At 35.6% G+C, this 24,819-nt stretch overlaps 1 protein-coding gene and 1 pseudogene across 2 annotated transcripts in view; one reads left to right on the top strand and one right to left on the bottom strand.

Moving 5' to 3' along the window:
* Positions 1-24,819, top strand: part of NIPBL (NIPBL cohesin loading factor) — a 185,541-nt gene that overhangs the window by 45,315 nt on the left and 115,407 nt on the right. The window lies entirely within an intron of this gene.
* LOC150008189 (small ribosomal subunit protein eS27 pseudogene) lies at positions 17,946-18,194 on the bottom strand (annotated as a pseudogene).

The raw sequence follows: 24,819 nt of genomic DNA, 5'->3' as shown, positions 1-24,819 counted from the left end.
GATAAAAGGGAATTTTAAAGTGTGAGTGATGATAGGACAGGCGGTATGTTTGTAGATTTAAACTACAGTTTTCTTTTCCACCACCTTTAAGTACTTCTGGGTACTTTCCAGTAATGTCACTACAGACAGAATTAAAGAAAAACACATTTTAAAGAAAAGATTTGTTGTAACTGAATCAATTAAAACTTGCTTTTGACAGCCAGTGATGCTGTTTCCCTTCATAAGTAAGTTGGGGTAGTATCTTTCCTGATATCTCTTAATTTCTTAAGTAGGGTAATCTTTAATTTTTGTTGGTATATATAGTTTTTATTAAAAAGTTTATCAAGATTCTTTTCAGAAACTGAAAAATTTCTCTTTCATATTTATTTTTTTGTTACTTGAAACTTACAGTATTTGATTAATTACTTTACAGTTTGAGTATTCTGATAAATACTCTTGTAAAATTTCATATCCAGGAGAAGCTTTTTCTGCAGGCACAAAAGTTACTTGTAACTTAGTATTTAGTCTTAATCTGTTTTGGCTTTCTTTGTGAAGTCTGTATTAGATACCAGCTGTTTGGCTTGAATACAGGTATAGTAAGTGATAAGATCCAGTCAGTACCGGTTGGTAGCTGTGAGTGTTCACTACTGTTTGTAAACACTTTAAATATAGTAGTATATAATACTTGGAGATTGAGTCCTGCCAGCTTTTAGTCTTATCACGTGTAGGGTAAGATCCAGTTTTGAGTGTTTTAGTGATTAATTTTCATTCTATAAATCCCTAATGAAGGTGGTTAAGAATTGGTTGCAAGTTCTAAGTTAGTTGTCTGCGTTCTACTAATTGTCCTATAGATGGCATTGTTATAATTTGCCTGCTCACATTTCAACTTTGGATAATGACCATTTTTTTTCTTGAATTAATATTCAGATTTTTAATGTTAAGTGTTACAACTGCAGTTAGCATGAATGTTATTGAATTAGATTAAATTATTAATGATTTATACACTATTAAAATGATTAAATAATATGATTGCTTTGTATGTTTTTTGAGGAAATATATAAGTTCATATAGTTTCATAGATTGTCAGCATCATGGAATTTTATTTTTAATTGTATTGAGGCAATAGTGTAGTGGTTAAGAACATGGCTTCTAGGTTTTAGTTAGTTCATATCTTCAGTCTGTCTGTTTATTAGCTGTTGTGTGAATTTAGGCAATTTTGCTTAACCTGTTTGAAAGAAGTTCAATTCTACAATAGTCTGTCTGCAAGCTGGTTAGGGCAAGGGACACTATTGTATATAGTTGTATTTACAATGTCTGGCACCTAGTAGATACTCAATAAATTTTAAGTTAAATTTATTGGAGTAAATTTGGTTAATAACATTATATAAATTTCAGGTGTGCAACTTGATAATATAGCATCTGTACACTATTGTGTGCTCACATCCAAATCAATAAATTTTTGATGAGTGAATAATACTTGTGTTGCAAGATTGCTATGAAAATTAAATGATAACATGAATATAAAGCAGCTAATAACATGCATAGCAGGCATTAGCTGCTGCTATCAACAGTAACAGAAAATCCCCAGTCCAGCTAATAGATTTTTTCTTGACTCTCATCTCTGATGTTCCCTTTCAAGGTTTTCATTCGATGTCCCTGCCCCAGATGTTTTCCTTTTGCTTCAGTCTTCTGTGATTTTTTCCAGGGCCTTCTGCCAAAGGCCTTTGCCTTTGCCTACTTTTATATTCTTAATATCATCAGGTTAAGAGACAATAATTGCATTTTTTAAAGAGAAATACTTTACAGTATTATTAAGCAGTTACATTAATATCTATCTGGCAAGATTCTAGCAAAGATAAAATTTGTACAAACTAGCAAATGCCTGGCATCAAGAAAGTATCCAATGAATGGTGCTATTTATCAGTAGTACTGATAGTATCATTTTAAAACACACTCTTTTCTACTGTGTAAATGGTGCATCTCAGATGTTAATAATGTTTGTTTATGGAAGTCTCCTGAGCATTGGTTTCATATACACTATTTCATTTAACTTTTGAAATAACTCAATTGGGTACTATTATCCTCACTTTGTATTTGCAGGAACCTTTAATGAGGCTAAGAAAATAACCCACAGTCATTCACTAGTAAATGGTAGAATTAAAACCTGTTTTTGCCAGTATTCTGTGTTGTTTGAAGGTTATTTCTGACTGAGGCTGAGCTAAGAGAAAGTACATAATTTTATATCCTGTTGTCTGTTCATTTTTCCATGTTTCACTCAAATTCCCTGCTTTTTTTCCTTCTGTTAACATAGAATGGAAACACTATTCCATAGTCTGTCTCTTAACTTCTAGGTCATAAGTTTGTTTTAAATCTCCTGCTAGGTATCATTTGTGAATATTTTCTTCTCATACCCATTCCTAAATCCAGTTCATGGATGATTTAGTTACTTCAGTAGCTTCCTCATCCCCTTAACATTACCTTCCTGACCTTGAAAATAAACATCTCACCTGACGTAATCCCTTTGGTTAACTCCATAAACACCTTATCACTTCTGAACACTTGTTAAATGCATCTTGCTTACTTTTTAGTTCCAAGTGTTGCAGATGAGAATTGATTATTTTGATTAAAATTATTTGGATTTATGTTGCTTTTAGTTAACTACACTTTTTTTCTCAAAGATTTCACTTTTGTTGGTGTAAAAGGGACCACTTCTATACTCATCTATTATATTCCTTAAAATTAACCTATACTAAAATTGAGTTTAGCTTTAAAATGCTTCTGTCAAATTATGCCTTTCTATGGTAGAATTGTACCGGCCTGGGACTAACAGTACATGCTCGATACTAGTTAAGTGACTCTGGCAATAATTATAGCATTTTATATTAGTTACACTTTGGAGAAAATCAGTTTGGTTGCCTTGTAACTATCATTTTATTGCTATAAGTCTTATATATTATTTTTTGCTTTTTTCTCATAATAACAATACAGTACAGTAGTCCCTCTATATCTCAGTTCACCTATCGCAGCCTCACTGTTCAGAATGAAAGTATGGTTCTTTTGCTGCTTACAAAAACATTAAAATAGTTTTACTACACATTAAAACTTGCTATCTTAATCACAGAAAGATAAGGACTAAAGTAGTTATATGTTGTCATTTGAGTTTTAAGGAATAAAATGGGATATGGGGTTAAAATAATAGATTTGGTTTCTGGAAGAAAAGGAAAAGAAAATACAGGTAGTATTAGATCTGAAATGAAAACTTCTTTGTTACCAATTTAATACAGATGTTTTGAATGTTCTAGTTATTTGTTGCTTTGGAACAAACTAACCCAAAACTTAATGTGACTTAAATTAACAACCATTTTCTTATGTCTGCTGATTTTGTGGGCGAGGAATTTCAGGTAGGACTCAGCTTTGTTCCTGTGGTGTTGGTGGAGATTTCTTGGAGGTGGTAAGCTAGCCAGTCCTTATGGTGTAAGATGGCTTCACGCAGTGAGTGCCAGCCACCTTCGTGGAGATGGCCAGAAGGCCAGGCTCAGCTGGGACATCAACCAGAGCAAAGAATCACAACACGGAATCAGCACCTTGGCTGTTTCACGGGAGTCTGACATTTGCCATGGTGGATCAGGGCTCCCAGAGAGTGTAATAATAATGTTGAGAGAAAGCTGCAAGGGTTCTTATGACTTAGCCTTGAGAATCCCAGAAATGCCTGCCAAATTTTATTTGACATGAAAGTCACTGAGGTCAGCCCAGATTCAAGTGAGGAAAATTAGACTTCACCTCAGTTTGAGTACTAGGAAGGAATTTGTGGCCGATTTTAACCTGTCATAGTTTATCACACCAATTATCTTAGATTGTATAAATTCAAGTGCAAAATGAATCGGTGGTAGAGAGGGCAAATGATTTCATGTAGTTTCTACTGTGAACAGATTTAACCAATTATTGTTAGAATCAAAGCAGCTGTAACTGAAGTTGATCTTTTCCTGGAACTCATTTATTGGTTTGATTTAAAAGAGGAAAGATTGGTTTTGTTAATACTAGAACTATAAACCTTTTCCCTCTGTATATGTACATTCTCCATTTAATATTTGTTTTATGATCGGCGATATAAAACTATATTCTTTCATCTCATGAGTCTTGGGTTCAAGAGTTATAGATACATGAGATCTGAAGAAAGATAAAGAAGAATCCTCTGCTTCATTTCTTAGCTTCTGAGACAACATATCTTTTCATACCAATTTATACAACACTAAATATTATGTTTCCTAATATAAAAAAGAGACTAGTATTAAGGGTAGAAAAAACCAGTTAGGAGACTGTGAGGCGGGAAGATGGCTTGGGAATGGTAGAATTCAAGATGTATTTTGAAGGTAAAGGTTCATGATCCAAAAGTAAAGGAAGAAGTCAAGGATAGTACCAAGATTTTGGGCCAAAGCAACTAGAAGAATAAGGTGTTCTTAATCAAAACAGGGAATGCTGCAGAAGTAACTGGTGTGAAGAACAATGTAAGAAACTCGTTTTGAAAATATTCACGTTTGAGGTGGCTATTAGACATCCAAATGGAGACGTTAAATAGGCAGTTGGATTATACCAATCTAGAGTGCAGGAGAGAGGTCCGGGCCGGAATCATTAGCATATATGATGTTTAAATCCTTGAGACGGAAATCACCAAGAATGAAGTGGTTGAGGAGATGAAAATGATGAGTTGTGATATAAAGTTTTGTGAAACATATCTTAAACATGTGTTCTCAGTAGGGGTGATACCCCCCCACGCACAAACATACACAAAGGGTTAAAATTGGTTGGGAAGGAGGACTCTTAGATTAAACAATTTAGAAACTGATTTATAATGAAGTGACTATCAGTTTGTAAGAGAACAAGTTTGATTAGTTAGAGGAAAGATTGTAACATCTGGAAGGAATTGGACAGCAAAAGCTGAATTTGAGAAGCAAGATTTTACTAAGTTTTGAATTGCACTTGACATTGGTAAAAGGTAATTCAAAGCCCGATATATTTAAGCATTTTAAGCTAGATAGAAATATTTTATACCACACTACTAACGAAGCATATTATAGTCAGTGAATTCCATTGAAGCATATACTGCAACCCGATTGCTACCTTCCTGGGTTCATGTAACATTGATCAACTATTGCCCCAGTGATTTTTCATTTAGCTCAAACACACATTTTATACTTTCTGTGAGGTTCAGAGATTACTTGCTGCTTTTATTAAAAGCCAGTATTAGTTTTATGGAAATATTTCCTTTTTTTTTTTTTTAACATAGGCTTTTTTCCCCCCTATCTGAACATTGTAAACCTTTTAACAGAAAGCATTCAGTCTGTCAGAATATGACAGTTTTTAATTGTTTGTAAAGTTTCTTCATAGTCATTTAAAAATTCTGATTTTAAGTGATAATGTCCAGCTTTATTGGTAGACTGTTATAGATTTTAAGTGGATATATTTCCAATTTCAAGAGCCTAGAAATAGAAGAGAGTAAGAATAGAAAAGCACAAGTTTAATAGAGGGATTAATGGAATTGGAAACACAGAAATTAAAGTTTTTAAGTGTCAAGAACAGAATAAAATTTCAAAGGAGGATGGTAGTCAGTTCTGGAGTAGTAGTTGGGGTGGTGATTTCCAAGCTGGTTGGTGTGTGTGCGTTCTGGAAAGGCAGCGGTGAGGTGAGACCGGAGTTGTGCAAGATTTAGCTCACTGTGCAACGTAGAACCGCTAGGCATTATTTTTTAATTTTTTTTTATTTTATCTTTTTAAAATGTCTATTTTGTGACTTTTCTAATAAACATTTTTATGTATTGGAGATGTAAGCACAACAATATTTATTGAAAATAATTGTTCTGGAGGTTATTGCTTTAAAGTGGCTGAAAGAAATGTGGAAAAATGTGCAGGAGCTATGAAATCAGATAAATTCAGTTTTTAAAATTCTGGCATTGTTATTTACAAGCTTTCTATTTTGAACCTCAGTTTCTCCAATTATTAAATAAGGTAATTCTTTTCAACAGGATGTTTTGAATATCAAATAAGATAATAAATGTAAAGGCTCTCTAAAGTTTCTTTTTGTGTGTAGAATATAAAAGGAACCAACATATTGGGGCTACGATAAATATGATCATAAGATGAAAAATTAATCGTCTGCTTAACTGTTGCCTGGATATTTCCTCTGTGATTATTCTTTATAATCTAGAACCTTTTTTTTTTTTAAATAAAGCCATAGTCTGTGCAGAGCAAGAGCAGGAAAGTCAGGAGACTGGGAAAGACTGGGAAGCTTTACAATTAACTTTCAAAGTTTGCTTTTGAGCACATCATTTTATCTCTCTTTTTCTTCTCATGTAAAACAAAGGGATTAGACCCTGATCCACGTGGCTCAGTTGGTTGGACATTGTGCCACAACGTGGTAGGTCTCTGGTTCACTTCCTGGTCAGGGCACTTGTCTGGGTTGCTGGTGGGGGTCCCCAGTTGGCACGTGCAAGAGGCAACCAGTCAATGACGTTTCTCTAACACATGGATGTTTCTCTGTCTCTCTCTTTCTCCCTCCATTCCCCTCTCTCTGAAAATAAATACATAAAATATTTTTTAAAATAAAAAAACAAAGGGATTGGACCAGATAGTTTATAAGATGCATTCCTGCTCTTATATATCAGTGATTCTATTTAAAACAAGGTAGTTCTATTACTAGGGTAAGTGAAATAGTCTTTAACTACATGCAGGTGACAGTGTGTGAATTTGCTTAAATTATATAATTGCTTTCCTTATTCTTCACAAGAAATTTCTGTCAAGTGCAGTTTGGAGCTAATTAATACCACCAAATCATAATGTTTGTATTTGAATTCCTAGATATACGTATGAATATGACTAACATGTACAGTAAGTTTATTATGTATGATTATCTCTTTAAGAAAAAAAAATACTGAACTAGGAAAATGTTTATAGTTATCTAAAGGAGGATAATATCTCTAATTGCATTTTCACAACTTTATTAAGGTATAATTTACATAATATAAAATTCGCCTATTGTAAGTATACAGTCCAGTGGTTTTTAGTATATTTACAGAGTTGTGCAACCGTGAACACAGTCCAGTTTTAGAACTTTTCTATCACTCCCCAAATTTCTCTCAAGCGTGTTCGTGGTCAGTTCTCAGCTTCCACACCCCTTTCCTGCCTTTGGCGACTACTGATCTACTTTCTGTTTCTATAAATTTTTCAGAACATTGCATCTAAAAGGAATCATACTACATGTGGTATTTTGCAACTAACTTCTTTCACTTAGCATAATGTTTTTGAGGTTCATGCTTAGCATAGCATATATGCGTATTTTGTTCCTTTTTATTTCTGAATGTTATTTCTTCATATTGATATACCATATTTTGTTTATTCTTTCACTCATTATAAGACACTTTGATCATTTCCTGTTTTTGACTTATGAATAATGTTTCTTTGAATATTCATGGACATGACTTTGTGTGGGCATATGTTTTCATTTTTCTTAGGTAGGTTCCTAAGAAAGGAATTGCTAGGACCTACAATAAATTAACTTTTTAAGAAACTACCAAACTGTATTCCAAACTGACTATTCCATTTGACTTTCCCATCAGCACTGTGTTATAGCCAATTTGGTGGGTGAATTGTGGTATCTCATTGTGGTTTTAATTAGCATATTTCTAATGACTGATGATGTTGAACACTTGTTGTGCTTATGAGCGATTCATGTGTCTTCTTTAGTGAAACATCTATTCAAGCAAGGCTTTTGCCCATTTTAAAATTGGACTTGTCTTATTCAGTTATGAGAGTTTGTCTATATTTTGAATACAAGAGTATTGTCAGATATATGGTTCGCTAATAGTTTCCTCCCAGTCTGTGATTTGTCTTTTTATGGTCTGGTTGCTTTGTTTGTTTGTTTGTTTGTTTTTATCAATTTTATCTTTTATGGCTCATGGCTTTTGTTGTTTAAGAACTCTGCTTAACACAAGGCCACAAAGATTTTCTCCTACATATACATTTAGATGGTTTATCATTTTAGCTCATAATTTAGGTGTGATTTACTTGAATTAATGTTTGTGTATGGTATAAGGGTCTATGTTTTTATGCATATTTATCCAATTGTCCCAAAACCATTTGATGTTATTCTTTGTGAAAATCAATCTAATGTATATTATAAGGATTTATTTCTGGAATCTCATTTCTCTTCATTGATCTATTCTTACACTAATTCTTATACAAATAACATGAATTCTCTTGATTACTGTAGCTTCATACAGTGTTTTGAAATTGGTTGTAAGTCCTCTGACTTGGTTCTTTTTCAAATAGTTTTGGCTATTCTAGATCCTTTGATTTCCACATAAAATTAGGATCAACTTGTTTCTTCTTTTATTTTTTTTTCCCTTAAGCCAGCTGGGATTTTGAAAAAGATTGTGTTGGACCTATAGATCAACTTGAGGAAAATCTCTCTATTAACTAACAATATTGAGCCTGCCAGTCTACAAGCATGGAATGTTTATCCGTTTATATTTTACTCTAAGCAATGTTTTATAACATAAGATTTACACTTCTTAAATTTTTTTCCTAATTTTTTTTTTGTGGTTCTGTTTTCAGTAGAACTGTTTTATTAATTTATTTTCACATTTTTGCTAGGATATAAAAATGCTTTTGATTTTTGTGTATTGACCTTACATCTGTGACCTTGCTAAGCTTTATTATTAGATCTAGTAATTTTTTAGGGGGTCCTCAGGATTTTCAACATATATGATAATGTCATCTGGTAATAAACAGGTTCACTTCTTTTTTATTCTGAATGCATATAATATCTTTTTAAATTTAAATTTTATTTTTTAAGTTTATTATTTTTTTGGCACTGTGGCACTGGCTAGAACCTATAGTACAGCATTCAGTAGAAGTAGTAAGAACAGATGTCCTTGTTCTTTAGGTATTTGTGGGAAAGCTTTCACCATTTAAATGTAGCTGTAGGCTTTTCATAGGTGGCCTTTTAATAGGTGAAGTTCCTTTGTATTTCGAGTTTTTCAAGCACTTTTATAATGAATAGGTATTAGATTTTGTCGTGTGCTTTTTCTGCATCTATTGAAATGATCATGTGGTTTTGTGTTTTATTCCATGCATATAGTGTTTTAGATTAATTGATTTTTAGATGGTAAACCTACCTTGCTTGTTTGTCCTTGAAGACTTTCTTCACTTGGATTCCAAGACCATAAATTAGAATGACTGTTTCTACACCACTGCCAATACAAAACACACTAGGTAAATTTCAGGATTTCTTTTTGGTCCTTTCTGTCGTTAGAGTATATCCCAGTATACTAGTTCCCTAGAGCTTCTGTAATAAATTACTATAAATTTGGTGGCTTAAACAACAGAAAATTATTCTCTCAATTCCAGAGCCCAGAAGTCTAAAATCAAGGTGTCAGCAGGCCCATCCTCCCTACAAAGGCTCTAGGGAGAGTTCTTCCTCACCTCTTCTAGCTTCTGGTGGCTCCAGGCCTTCCTTGACTTGTTGCTGCATATCTCTCATCTCTGCACCTGTGTCTCCATCTCCCATTTCTGTCTTTTATAAATGGACATGTTCATTGGCTTTAGGGCCCACCCTAAATCTAGAATGATTTGGTCTTGAGATCCTTAGTTACATTTACAAAGACCCTCTTTCCAAATATGATCACATTCCTAGGTTCTGGGTGGATCTATTTGGAGGGGAACAGCTCATCACACTATACCCAATAATGACAGTATACAGTCACATTCTGTGGCCAGAAGTCCTTGAATTAAACTTTGTGTGTGTGATTGTGTTACTATTTGATAATAATGGTTAGATACATTTGTTACTCTATTCAAAGATTTGCTTTTCTATCCATTTTGATTTATTGTTGATCTTTGAGTATGTAATAACATTTACATGGTTCCAAGTCAAAACTGTATTGGGAAGGTAGTGACTGCCATCCCATTCCTGTCTTCCCTGTGTCATTCCCACCTTTTCTATGGATAACGATTTCATTCGTTTCAAGTTGATCTTTCTGAATTTCTTTTTGTGATTAAGCAATAGATATATACTATTTCTCTTTCATTGAGGAAGATTGTACTTTGTACACACTTTATTTGCACCTTCCTTTTTTCACTTAGCATATCCTGGGAATTACTCCGTATCACTTCATAGTATTACTCTTTTTTATTTTTTTACCTGCTGCATAATATTTAATGATGTGGGTGTACCTTGGTTTATTCAGTCAGTTTCCTATGCTTGGGCATTACATTGTTTATAAAAGTTTTTTTTAACTGCAGACAGTGCTATAATGAATAATACTGTGCATATTTTCTTCATATTTGTAGGAGGTAAATTCCTAGGAGTGGGAGAAATTTTTGTTAGGTATTATAAGTTATCACTAAATTCAGCCCATTTTGCGTTCTAACCAACAGTGTATGAAAGTGTGTTTAATTCACTTTTTTCATATTATGACTGAGGTTGAATCTCTTTTTTTATGTTTTAAGACCCATTTTTAATTTTTTTTCCCTGAATGATGACAAATTAATTTTGAATCCTGATTTCACATCTCAACTAATTATTATACTTTGGACAATTCATTTCAGCTTGTTATTTTCCCATCTTTAAAATTAAGATAGCGAGACTGGTTCATTGGGTTATTAAGAAGATTTAATTTAAAAAAGGGGGTGGAGAGGAGAAGAAGAATATAAAGTAAGTAGCACAATGCCTAGCACATAGCTGGCACGTAGTAGGTAAAAAAGAATTTTCTCCCTATTTGCCTTAGTATAGGCCACAGGCTGCCTATAATTAGGTGACCTAGGAAATCTCCGTCTACATAATCTTTTCTATAAAGGAGAATTTGTGGTGTGTTAAACAACAATTCAGGCAATATAAAGTTTATTGTGTACAGTAAGATGTTTTACCAACTTTTTTGGCCTTCATATTCTGAAAATTGCAATATATAGCACTTATCTATAGTTAGTTGCAGTGGTTTTGAAATTTGTAACCATGATACTCATTCATCCATGTATTGGAGCGGAATCAGATTTTTTTTTGAGGAAGATTCTAACCTGCCTGAGGCTCCTGTGTAGAAGTGGAACATACTTTGGGTAGACTTATTAAACGTCATAGAATTACCTTCTCTTCATTTTTCTTACCTTGATAAATTGATAAAACATATATCTCTGCTCTTGGTAATACCATACGTTTACATTCAACCATGTACTCTTGGCATTTCAGTTTTTCAAAAGCCCAGTTTTGAGAAAATGTGTTAATAGAGGAGGGCCTAATGGGTGGCGTTCTCTCTATACCTCTGGATATTTGAAATTTTACTCTTAGATCAAACAGTGCCGTTAGAGATCTGCATGTTTGGATTGCATTATTTTGGCCTCTTGTAGATTTGCTTTTACTGAATTGTGTATTTAGGATGTGATTTTTTTTAAAGCAAAGGAAAATTGACCCAAAACATATTTGTGTGTGTGTGTGTGTGTTTTATTTTGTTTTCTAGGGATGCTGAGATTACAGTATCTTGCAAAAGCTGTACTTCTCCTGAATAACTGATTCACTTTTATTTTATAGACACTGCATTTTCTCCTTTGCCTTGCTGAGTAGGAGCTTAAGCCACATTAGAGGGTCAGCTCTTGAAATTCTGGAGAGCAATATAATGTATTTGTTTCTGGGCCATTTTTATTTATTTTTGTTATCCAAATGTATCCTTTTCCCTGAATCTTTCACCTTCTTATTTATAAGCTGCCTCAAATCCTTGTGGAATGGAGCAGGATGTGATATGTGTGTTTGTGAATGTGTGTGTATATATATTATACCTTTAGTTGTGCAAGGCAGAGCCTACATGCTTTCCTCTCACCCTCCACATCCGAGTTGTCTCCAGGTTTATCTCTTTTATCTCTGCATCTCTCTCTCTTTCTTACTGTTACCTGCACTGTCTTGGTTTAGGGTGTCATTGCTTCATTAGGATCTTTTCTGCCTTGTTCTGCTCACCCACTGTCTGGCGCCTTCTCCTCCTCCACAGTGCTGCAGCAGAGTATGTTCTCATACCAGGATCTGTTCATTTTATTTTCTCAGTACAAAATCCTTCTAAGGGTGCCCGTAGCATTGTCATATTTGGATTCCTTAAGTTAGCACATAAAGTTCTTCATGATCTGGCATCTGCTTGTTTAACTTCCTCGCTGTCCATACCTTTTATCCTGAAGTACTTGAAATTTCTAAAACCTGTCATGTAGTTTCATATCTTTCTACCTTTGCACCTGCTATTCCTTCTTCCCAGCAAACCCTTTCCACTCTTCTTCATCTGACATTTCTTACCAAGCTTTCAAAATTTATTGCAGGGGACATCTTCCTCAGAAGCCTTTCCCTGTCTTCAAGCACAGTAATTACCAGTAAGATTCCTAGGTCAGTAGCGTTAGCATCATCTCAAAAAATTGTTAGAAATGCCAGGTCCTTGGCTGTTAATCAGACTCTGTGGTGAGGCCCAGAAATCTCTGGAGCCCAGTGGCTTTTAAGCTTCAGAGTGCATCAGAATCGTCTGGAGGGCTTGTTAAAGTGCCAGCTCCCATTCCTGAAAACCTAGGGTTGGGGTGGGTGTAATAGGTTGTACTGAGAGCCCCACTTCTTTCCCCCTCCTTGTGTACAAGTCCCTGCCCAGGTAGTACTAGCTCCCACTCCTGAAGAGGCAGAGAATATTTCCCTTCCCCTTGACTTTGTTTTTGGACATAACCTACTTTGACCATTGGAATTAGTGGGTGTGACATGACCAAACTCTTGAAAAGCATTTGCAGGACTGGGCTTGCACTTTGGTGCCTCTGCCATCTCCAAGAGACCGACATGTTCGGTCGGCACGGCTCACTGAATCTAGGAGGTTGAGAGACTTATTTTTCTAAACCACTGAGTTTTTCTATTGGATAAATACCTAGGAGTGAAATTGCAGGGCCACAGGAGAATCACCTTAACAGAAAATATTAATTATCCAAAGTGGTTGTACCAATTTATATACACCCCCCAGCATTATATATGGTCGTTTTTTTTTTTTTTTTTTTTTTTTTTGGTTTACCGTGCTCTTATTCCAACAGTTGAAATAATTAGTATTTTTAATTTTAATGTAGTGGTATCTCACTATGGTTGTAATTTGCATTTCCCTATAGACTGATGAAATGAAGCGCCTTTTATGTGGAAAACTGATTCAATTTGGTTAATTGATCTAAGCTCTGTGAGGGCACAGGGATTGCCCTCTGTTTTGTTCACTGCTGTACCCCTGGCCACAACAATGCATTGCACATCCTAGGCACTCAGTGAGTGTTTGTTGAATAAATAGTATAAAAGCAGAACTTGATGGATGTTGAATTGAGAATTTGCTGGCTTTGTCTAGTAATTGATTCTGTGACCTCTGTCAAGATACATACCCTCTCTAGGTCTTGATTTTCTTGTCTGTAAAATAAGAGAGTTTAACTATTTTCAACTGTGAAGTTATGCGATTTTGGAATTTATAAATTGCTTTTTACATTTTGCTGTTATTTTGGGACTCATGCTTTCACAGGCTTATTTTCTCTTGATTGTCTGTTTTTGATTTTATATTCCCACTTCATTTTTACTTAACTTTTTAAATAAATAAATAAATAAACAAACAAACAAACAAACCTTGGCCTATAATGACATACCGATAGCAGAGCACAATGGGCACTGTATTTAAATACTGTTCTCCATCCAGTAGAGCCAGAGCTCTTCCCTGAAGAAGGCTGACTTCCACTGCTGGGGTAGGGAATGGATGAGAGGGGGTTAGAACATCTTACTCCACTGAAAAGTAAAGAATTGCTTATAGAATAATAGGACAAAACAGAAGGATGTGGAAGCCAGCTTACAGGAGCTGTTGCTGTCTAAATCTGGGACAGTCCAGTGACACTTCCATTGAATAAAAGAAGAAATTCCTGACTCCATACTGATATGAAGGAAGGAAAGAGGGAAGAAGGGAAATGCTCCATTACAGTAGAATGCCAGCTACTAATTGTAGGAGACATAGAAAATCATTACTGGTGTTAAAAATAGGGAGTAAAAGTCCAATGGGATCAGTTATTTACATAGTCTCAAAGGTTCTCTTTACAGATTACATACTAACTACAGAGGGTAACTTCACAGTGAAGAACATGGCCCACACCACCATACATCAAGTGAACAAAGTTGAAAAACTAGAGTCAGATGCTTCCTGATATAATATGCTAAGAATGGTATGTAACATTTACCTCTGTGATATTCCTGCCAAAAATGCATCATCTGAATCTAGTCACAGCATCTGATAAGCCCAGATTGATGGATCCTACAGAAGTTTGCCTGTACTGTACTCCTACAAGATATCAAACCCGATAGAAAGTCAAAGGAAAGGTTACAGATTCAAAAAAACTAGGGAGGTATGACAACTGAATGCAATATGTAATCCTTGATTGGCTCCTGAACCAAGGAAAAATAATAGCTATAAAAGGACATTATTTTGGCAGGTGACAAAATAGGGGCCAGGGGGTAGATATTATTTTATAAATGTTTAATTTCCTGATTTTTTTCATTTTACTGTGATTATCTTAGAGAATGTTGTTCTTAGGAGTATTTACAGGAATGGACCATGTCTCCACTTGTGCTCACATAGTTCTGGGTGGTGACCTATGAACACATACACAACGTGGCAGGGAGCAGGGAGATCATGTGAATGTCAAAGCAAATGAGGCCAAATCTAAAAAAGTTGGTGAATCTGGATGAAGTTATGGTAGTTTCTTGTACTTGAATGGCAGTTTTGTGTAACTTTATAACTTTTTTGCTAAGTTTGAAATTATCTCCTCAACCTAAGAATGTTTAAAAATTTAAATCCTTCAGAAAAAACTTTTAAAAACTGTTAATAACTTTTAAAAGTTTTTAAAAATTAAATTTTAAGAAAAACTTCCTGCCTATAAATTGCTCTGTAATTTCTAAATCAGCCAGTCTAAACCTTTAGGTTTGTTTAGTGATAAAAACCTGTAATGCAAATGAAATAGGTACTAAATAGAATACACAAAACATAACTCCTTTAAAATTTGTTAAAATAAAAAAGCAGATATTTAGGCAGTTAAACAGTATACGGATATCAAGTGCACCCTTAACCCAGCCTCCCCCAAAAGTAATATTCTGTATAATTTTACAATTTCAAAAATTAGGAAATTGACATTTGTACAACCCAAGCATTTATTTAGCTTTAGCGCATTCTGTGTAAATGTTTCTCTAAGGTTGTATCGTGCGTGTTGCTGTGTGTAACCACCACCCTCACTCAACAAGCACCAACAAGAACGGTTTTAGCAGCACAAAGACCGTTCGCAGCCATGCACCTGCACTCCTCCTCTGACCCCTTGGCATCCGCTGAGCTGCCCTTCACCTCTACAATGTTGGTATTTCAACAGTGTCACATAAATGGAATCATACAGTATGTAGCCTTTTGAGATTGCCATTCTTCTCTATAATTTTGGAATCTGTCCAAAGTTGTTATATGTGTGAATAGCTTGTTTCTTTGTATTGTTGAGCAGTGTTCCAAGGTACAGATCTACCACAATTTGTTCCGCCATTCACACATTGAGGGACATTTGGGTTTTTTCCCCAGTTGGGGCTATGAAACTGCTAGGAACATTTATGTGCAAGGTTTTGCAAGAACCTAAATTTTCATTTCATAAATACCCAAGTGTACTTTTTTCTTATTTAGCATTTAGGTTTTGTTTTTATTTTTAATGTTTATTTATTGATGAGAGAGAAAGGGAATGAGGGAGAACACCGATCTGTTGTTCTACTTCCTTATGCATTCATTGGTTGATTTTTGTATGTGCCCCAACCAGGGACACATACAAGCTACCTGGCCAAGGCTCTTAGGTTAATTTTTTTAAGTATATTTTATTGATTATGCTGTTACAGTTGTCCCAGTTTCTTTTCCATTTGCTCCCCCTTCACCCATTACCCCCCTTCCCTCCAACAATCCCCTACCCCTTAGTTCATGTCCATGGATTGTGCATAAGGTCTTTGGCTTCTCCCTTTCCTATATTATTCTTCACTTCTACCTGTCTATTTTGTATCTGCCTATTATGCTTCTTAATCCCTGCACCATTTCCCCATTTTCCCCCCTTCCCCCTCCCAGCTGATAACCCTCCAATGGATCCCCATATCTATAATTCTGTTCCTGATCTGGTGATTGCTTAGTTTGTTTTTGTTTTTTAGATTCAGTTGTTGATAATTGTTGTCATTTTAGTGTTCATAATTTTGATCTTCTTTTTCTTAAATAAGTCCCTTTAACATTTCATATAATAATGGCTTAGTGATGATGAGCTCCTTTAGCTTTACCTTGTCTGGGAAGCACTTTCTCCGCCCTTTCTTTCTAAATGATAGCTTTTCTGGATAGAGGAATCTTGGTTGTAGGTCCTTGCTTTTCATCACTTGAAATACTTCATGCTAGTCCCTTCTTGTCTGAAAAGTTTCTTTTGAGAAATCAACTGATAGTCTTATAGGAATCCCTTTGTGGGTAACTCTTCTCTTGCTACTTTCAAGATTCTTTAACCTTTGGTGTTTTAACTAGGATGTGTCTTGATGTGGTCCTCTTTGTGTCTAGCTTGTTTGGGACTCTCTGTGCTTCCTTGATTTGTATGTCTATTTCCTTCACCAAATTAGGGAAGCTTTCCTTCATTATTTTTTCACATAAGTTTTCAATTTTTTGCTCTTTCTCTTCTCCTTCTGAAACCCCTATGATTTGGATGTTGGTACGTTTAAAGTTGTCCCAGAGGTTCCTAAGATTCTCCTTGTTTTTTCCAATTCTTGTTTCTTCATTCTATACTGGTTGACTGTTTTTTTCTTCTTTATGTTCCAAATCAATGATTTGAACCCCGGTTTCCTTCCCCTCACCATTGGTTTTGTGTAGATTTTCCTTCGTTTTATTGAGCATAGCCTTCCCTTCTTCCCTTATGCATTTGCTGTACTTGAGCATATCTCTCAAGCCTGTGAGCATCTTATCACCAATGTTTTGAACTCTATGTCTGTTAGGTTGGCTCTCTCCTCATCGCTTAGTTCTCCCACTGGAATGTTGATCCATTCCTTATTTTGGGCCATACTTCTCTGTCTTCTCATCTTGACAGGCTCCCATGATTGTTTGCCTCTGTGTCTTAGGTAGAGCTGTTGCACCTGTTACATTATAAGGGGCAGAGCCTTAGGTATTCGTCAGTATGGGGCGACCTGTTTCACCATGTTGTGGCGCTATATGTTGGGGAGGGGTCTGAGAGGGAATAACGTCTCTTGCTCAGCACTTGCCCCTTTTCCAGGTGCTTCTCGCACTTCCCGTATGAGGCTGGTGTCCCTCTAGCTGTTGACTTGGTTATGTTTCCCAGAGTGGGTGGGTCTGTGGACATTCTAGGACCATGGGAGCCTCTAAACAAACAGACTCTGCTGAGAGATTGGCAGTTTCTTCCTCCACCCCAACTCCCACTGGTTTGCACAATCAGAAGCAGTGAGGCTTTATTCTCCCCGGAGCTGGTACGTTGAGCTGTGCAGTCTGGTCTGGGGCCGGGATCGCTCACCAGATGTCCCCAGCCTTTATAATGTGTAACTGCGCTTTTCACTGGCCACTGTCACCGCTGCCACTGCTTCCTCCACAGCACGTCCTCTCCGCCCCAGCTCCATCCTTCCTACCTGTGTGGATGAGTATATCTTTGTTTGTTGCAGCTCAATTTTCTGATAGTTCTGGTTGTTTTTAGTCTTGAGGTAGTTGTGGAGGGAGACACAGTGTGTCTGTCTAGGCCTCCATCTTGGCCGGAAGTCCATAGGTTAATTTTTTAAAGTTTATTCTGAACCAATTAATTTTATGCTTTATTTGTTAAAAATCATTATTCCTTCTAGTATTTTTTTTTTTTTTTTTGGTCCAAAATGTGTTTATTGGGATGGTTCACCACTCATCTTGATTTGTAATGCTTCTAGTACTCCTTCCTTCTGAGGGGACATCTTTCTGTTAAGTCTTGCTTTTCCTCCTGTAGGCTGACAGAGGACAGTGGGGCAGCCAACACACAAAACTATCGTTTGTGCATGGCTGAGGACGGTGATTTTGTAGCATATCATCCTGGGCATTTCTCATCCATGAAGTGGGAATTGGGGCTCTGCACCAGGCACATCTTGTGTTTTCTCTTCTGTTCCGGAGGGTAAAGGAGATCCTCAGTGAGATGCATGTTGTCGTGTGGGGGTCATCACTGCTGGAAAGGCTCCCTTTGGGGTTTTAAAGCTATGCCTAAATCTGTAACACAGTGATTATACAGAGTGTATACAGTCTTTGTAAAAAGAGAGAAATAGATTGAAAATTACACAGCTCTCGTTGCTCTGTTCAGTAACTAAGGTATGTATGTAAATGGCCTCTTCACCTGCCAAGCTAAGTATGATCTAACGTGTATGTACCTTTTCTCTCTAATCTTGTGTTAGTCTGTTATAGTGTACCAGCCACCTAAACTTTAACTTTGTGCTAAGCCTTCTTCTTCTTTAGGGACTTGAATTGCTAGTCCCTTCTTCTCCCAGAATGCCCTGGACTTTTTTTCTCTTTTCTTTTGGTTTGGTTTTGTTTTTTTCACTTAGAAAAGAGCAAGCATTCAGAATGTTAAGAGCAAGAACTCTGGAATTAGACCTTGGGCAAGTTATTTATCCTTTATATGCCTCAGTTTTTATTTTGAAATGATGATAAATACTAAGAATAAGGATTAAATGAATTCTTGTATAAATATGAATTAAAGGAACAAAACAATTAACATGAAATTTAATATGTAAATTTCTTAGAACAATTCCAGGCATATATTAGGTGCTAAGTATTATCCCTTATTATTGTTGTTGTTGTGAAATTTATCACAATATGGGGATTGTTCACAATATCACTCCTGCTGGACTCTTAAGCTCCATGAGAATATTACCATGTCTGGGTTGTTTTTTTGTTTTGTTTTGTTTTATTGTTTTTTTACTACTGTATACTCAACATTGTATCTGTCAGGTCCTATTCTAGGTTTTAGGTGCTAAGTATATAATGGTGAATATATAAAGATTTACTTTTTAAAATAATCAGAAAATTAGATAAGCAAGCAAACGGAAATTAGTCACTTACAAATTTCACAGCCAATGATTAGCATACTTGCTACCAGGTACTGGTAACAAGAAGCTAACCTACTTCCTCAAGCCCAGACAATTTAATATTCTGATTCAAATTGAAAGTGTTTAATATCCTTCTTAAGTCTCATTTGCTTTTGTGTTTATATGTAATAGTTAACTGTGTGAAAATGATTTGAGAAATCTTTCTTTTTACATCCCTGTTTTCTGCAAAATTCCTCCCTCCCATTTTACTTAGATTTCTTAAACAACAGTAAAAGTTCCCTATAACATGAGACAAAGTTTCTATTCTTAATGACTTATTTTAGGTACTTTTAAAATCAATCCAGCATCATGTATTCTGGTCATAGAAAATGACTGGGTAATATCCCAAGACTTTCAAACCAAGAAACAAAATAAAGAAAATAGTGAGAACACTATTGAGAATTTAAGATTTAATTAAAGAGTTTGTTCAGGTCCTTTTGCTGTTTAATATAGTATTATCTTGGAGATCTGTTATAGCATACAAAGTCATTCGATTCTGTATGTTCATTAATCTTCTACCTCAGACTATAGTTGCTGTTATATTTTCTTTTTAATAATCTGTGTTTCATAGCAAGTTTACTTTTGTGTAACTCTGATCGTTAATTTCTTCAGAAACCCTGCTTAAAATTTAAAAATCCATGTGTCCTAGTGAAAGATGGACTGATATTGACAGACTTTTTCATACAGAAAAGATACAGCTTTTGATGTTCTGAAACCTGTATTTTATGATTAGTTCATTGAACATGAGCTTATTAACGTAGAAAAATATATATTCTAATTTAAATTATCTTTAACTTATATAATTATATGCTGTAAAATGTCATAGTGGTAGGGGCAGGGTCCATTGTAAATCATAAAAAGGTTACTATAGATAATGTGAATCAGAAATCACTTTTCTTTGTTTATTACTTCTTTCCCTGTAAATTGAACTACTTAAAATAATTTTGAAATTTAGCTCCTTAGTAAGGAGCTGTTTGTTATTGATTTCAATTGACTTTTTAAAACTTTATCTTCCCTGAAAAGCTATCCCACTATTTTTTTCACATTCATTAGTCGTATTATTTAATGGTCATATTTGGTTCTCTTTAATTTTTTGTGGGTTTTTAAACCAATTACAGAACTTAGAGCCTGAGGGAAACATGGTTTTTAGTCCATTTGGGCTGCTATAGAAAAATACAATAAGAATGGGTGACTTATAAACAACAGGAATTTATTTATCACAGTTCTGAAGGCTGGGACCTCCAGGATAAGGGTACCAGCAGATACAGTGTCTTTGAGAATCCCCTTCCTGGTTTGTAAATTGATATCTTACTGTTTCCTCACATGGTGGGAGGGTCAAGGGAGCTCTCTGGAGTCTTTTTATGAGGGCGTTAATCCCATTCATGAGGGCTCCACACTCATGACCTGATCACCTCCAAATACCATCACATTGGTGATTAGGTGTCAACATATGAAGTTGTGGGGGCAGCGGGGCGGGGGGCAGTGATGGAACATTCAGCTATTAGCATATGGTTTAGAGGGAATAGATCTGAAAAAAGAAAGGCTTTAATTAAAGCTGACTTTAGTATGAGGCAGTATCTTGCACTCCACAAAAAAGTTGCCTTATTTTTTAAAAACTGTTCATTATGGAAAGCTTTAAGTGCGTGCAAAGTAAACAAAAGAGTAAATGAATGCCTAATGCCCATCCCCAGCCCAACGTGCTGTCATTTTAATTTCACCTATGCTTCCGCCGTTCTCCAACCACTGCCCAGTTTCTATAGTTATTACTTCTACAGTTTTTTTGAGTTTCATATACTGACATTTACTGAAAAACAGAAATCTTAACTTTGCCGTTTTGATGAATGTGTACACTTATGTTAACTAATCCATGGTCTGTCCAGAAAGTATCCAGCCGCATACTATGGAAAATAGACGTTTACTAAAGAAAATACAGGAAACATTGTACATAGGACAATCATGCTTTAGGCACCTTGGGACCTCACACAGTCCTCCCAGTTGCTATCAGCTGCCCCGTTGTATTTTCCTGAATCTCATCCACAGTCTCTAATCTTTTCCCTTCCAAAGGTGATTTGAGTTTTGGGGAAAGCCAGAAGTCGCAGGATGCCATATCTGGGCTGTAGCGGGGCTGAGTCTCCTGGGTGATTGGATGTTCCACCAAAAAACTGCATGAGGGGCGTGTTGTCGTGATGAAGCTGCCACTCACCAGTTGCCCATAGCTGCGGCCTTCTGAGTCATCCGAATAGTTTCCATGGAGGAATGTTCAAGCTTAATGCAAAATTTGATGCAGATTCATTGCTCTACCTGCTCAGGCATTTTGAATATGATGGTCACATAGTGCACATGCTTATTCAACAGCATCTGCCACCCCCGCTGACTAGTACAGTGAAGTCATCATTGTTCACACATGTGCATTCCAGTCCACTCTCCTTGGCTGCCAGGTTGCTTCGATGTTGCACAAACCATTCTTGTTGTTTTAACAATGGTTGAACTTTTTTCGGACAGACCCCATATCCTTTCATGATATAAAACATTTTCATCACACCAGGAAGTTTCTACCCCACCACCACTATAAAAGAACAAATTGATAATTGGATTTCATCAAAATTTTAAAAGATATTGCTAAGAAAGTGAAAAGACAAAAGACTGGGAGAAAATAATTGCATAGCATATATCTAATAAAGAGTTTTTATATAAAACATATAAATCATACTTTCAAAAGTCAATAGGAAGTTTGCCAACTTCTGCTGTAGACCTGTACTTACTGGCATATCAAAGCAGAGATGTTCATTAGTCAGTTGGGTATTTGACTCTAGCGTACTGGGAGATGAGAAAGTACGAGATACAAATTCTGGAGTCACCATTGCACAGGCACTATTATAAATAATCGTGACATTGAATGAGATCAACAGCAAATTAAGGACAGGATGATGAGAAAGATGCAAAATAGGATTCAGGAGTGGCCGCTGTTGTATGAGGGAAAACTAGGAGAATATGTGGTTCTAGAAAACAAAGATTTGTTCAAACAGTAGAGAGTGATCAGCTGTGTTGAATAGTAGGTCAAATCAGATGAGGTCTGAGGCTTGTGCATTAGCATTTCGCAATGTAGATGATGCCATTACTAACCATGGCAAGGCATCTCTCTGGTGGAATGATGAGAATAAAAACACATACAGTGTAGTTTCAAAGAAAGGAGAATTAGAGGTGAGTATAGACAACTGAAAAATTTAGCTGTGAAAGGAAGCAGAAAAATTAAGCAATTGGAGGGATATTATATAGGGGTCAAGGTAAGGTTTTCAGTTGGAGTTTGGTTTTGGTGGGGGTAATCAGCATGTAAATGTGTATATGCTGATTGGACTGATTCAATAAGAGGTAAAATTGATGATGCAGAAGAGAGAAGAGAGGTGCTAGAACGATTTGGGGGGAGGGGATTAGCACCAGGAAAGGGATCAGTAATGCAGGTTATGTATAAGGGATCTTGATTTTTTTTGCATGTCTTCTGTGTGTGCCCTTTTAGGTACTTTAATTATGCGCTTAACCTGTTGAACTGGACGAACTTTCTATAGTATCTGAAACATATTTTTATTGTTCTGCAGAGTTGTCTTGATGAATTCATTGTTCCTAGGGACAGTGTCACGTAATGAAGATCAAGGAAAAAGTAGCCAGAGTTTCTTGAAAAGATTGTTTAGGCAGCCAAATTCCAAATAGCTAACAGAACCAAGATGGCTGATAAGACTTACACAGTTTTATAATTTAATATTAATGTAGAAGTCTTGGTGTATCTAGGCTTTTCTTATATTTTACGTGTATCCAAAATGTTTTCCCTTTGTTTAAACAAAAAATAATAACATACATCAGGATCTGTTGCTTTCTAATGTGATTTAAAAAATTTTACATTAGTTGAAAGTGTGCCCTCTTGTGGACTACTCAGTAATTTTACATAAATGTGCTTTATATCTCAGATTAAATTAATTATGTATCATCAAATATGTTATGCTTAAAAGTTGAGACTATATATGTTACAGTTCTTTCAGACTTAACCCTTATTTAGAAAGAAATAAAATCTCCACTGATTTTGCATTTCTGATACCACTGTGTGGGAAATAGTCTCGTGGAATAAGATACAGTCTCATCCTTTATTAGGGGCTAGAGATGGGCTGTTTCTTTTGCAGTGGAAACGGTGAGGACATTTTTGGTGTGGGGAGTTTAGTAGGAACCCAAATAATTCATAGCAACACTTGAAAATATCTTCCATGGCTCTCTGTAAAAAAGATTTTAATCAAATTCTAGGGCTCAGGATTAATTTTTTCCTGGTGCAGCTCGTATTTTTGCATACTGCGTTATGATAAGACATCATGTGACTTCTCTGCAGGCCTTTGCAAGTCATTTTAACTAGTAACCAGCTGGGACCTTTTCAAATGATGGGAAGTTTTATTGAAGTTGCTTTGTATAGAAATGAATGCATGTGAAAGAAATTGATAAGCCCTGGCTAAATAGCTTGGTTAGAACATCATCCTGATACAACAAGGTTGCAGGTTTAATCCTTGGTCAGGGTACATAACAGGAATCAACCAATTAATGCATAAATAAGTGGAACAACAAATCTGTATTTCTCTTTCTCCCTCCCTCCTTCCCTTCCTCTCTCTAAAATCATAAATAAATACATACATACATGCATATATAAGAATAAAGAAGAAAGCTGATTATAGAATATAATGCTTTACTAATTGTTTTCTTTCTTAATAAACATATACAAATTCCGTTAACTGCTTTTGAGGCATCCTAAATCTAAACTTGATTTGCTTACTGGTGACTTATTTTTTTCTTCATAATATTACTTAATAATGTAATTATAGCCTTCTGTTACATATTATATAATATGTTATAGCCACATTATTGGAATACACACACATACACACAGCATTCATTCATTATTGATATCCAGTAGGGAGGTCAGGGTTCCAGAAGCAAAGCATGTGTCCAAAGAGAGCTTTAAAGCTTTGTTTTATTTTGCTTTTTTCTTATTTAATGGATATAATTTAGAACTATAGAAAAGTATCCCTGGCTGGTGTGGCTTAGTGGGTTGAGCACAGGCCTGAAAAACTGAAAGACTGCTGGTTTGATTCCCAGTCAGGCCACAAGCCTGGGGTGTGGACCAGGTCCCTGGTTGGGGGTGTGCGAGAGGCAACCAATCGATGTTTCTCTTGCACATTGATGTTTCTCTTCCTCTCTTTCTCCCTCCCTTTCCCTCTCTCTAAAAATAAATATAAATATTTTTTTTTAAAATAAAGGGCTATAGAAAAGCGGAGATGTTTTAAAGAAGTGAGAATTTTCACAGTACAACTGATTGGGAACTGTTTGCTTTTGAGCTAGGATTTGAGGAAGATCTTTTTGAAGTGTCCTAAAGAGAATTTGCTGTTGAACAGTAGGCAGCAAAGAGGAATCTGAAGGTAGCTTGACTAAAGTGAAAGGATTCTGTTGGAGGAGCACCAGTTTTTAGGAAATCACTGTTTCCTATTTAAAATAGTATTTAAATAGTACAACATAGATTTATTTACTTACCGAGCTATTTAGAATTTATATTTTGCCTATTTCCCCAAAGAATTTGAGGCAGTTTAATATATTAAATAAAATGTAAACCGAGATAATAAAAAATATGCCAGTTTTATGTCCCCCTACACACAAAAT

The sequence above is a fragment of the Furipterus horrens genome, unplaced genomic scaffold, assembly GCF_987537825.1.
Source record: "Furipterus horrens unplaced genomic scaffold, mFurHor1.1.pri manual_scaffold_5, whole genome shotgun sequence".
Lineage (NCBI taxonomy): Eukaryota > Metazoa > Chordata > Mammalia > Chiroptera > Furipteridae > Furipterus > Furipterus horrens.
Note: the sequence above shows the minus strand (reverse complement) of the source record. Positions and strands in the feature narration are given on the sequence as shown.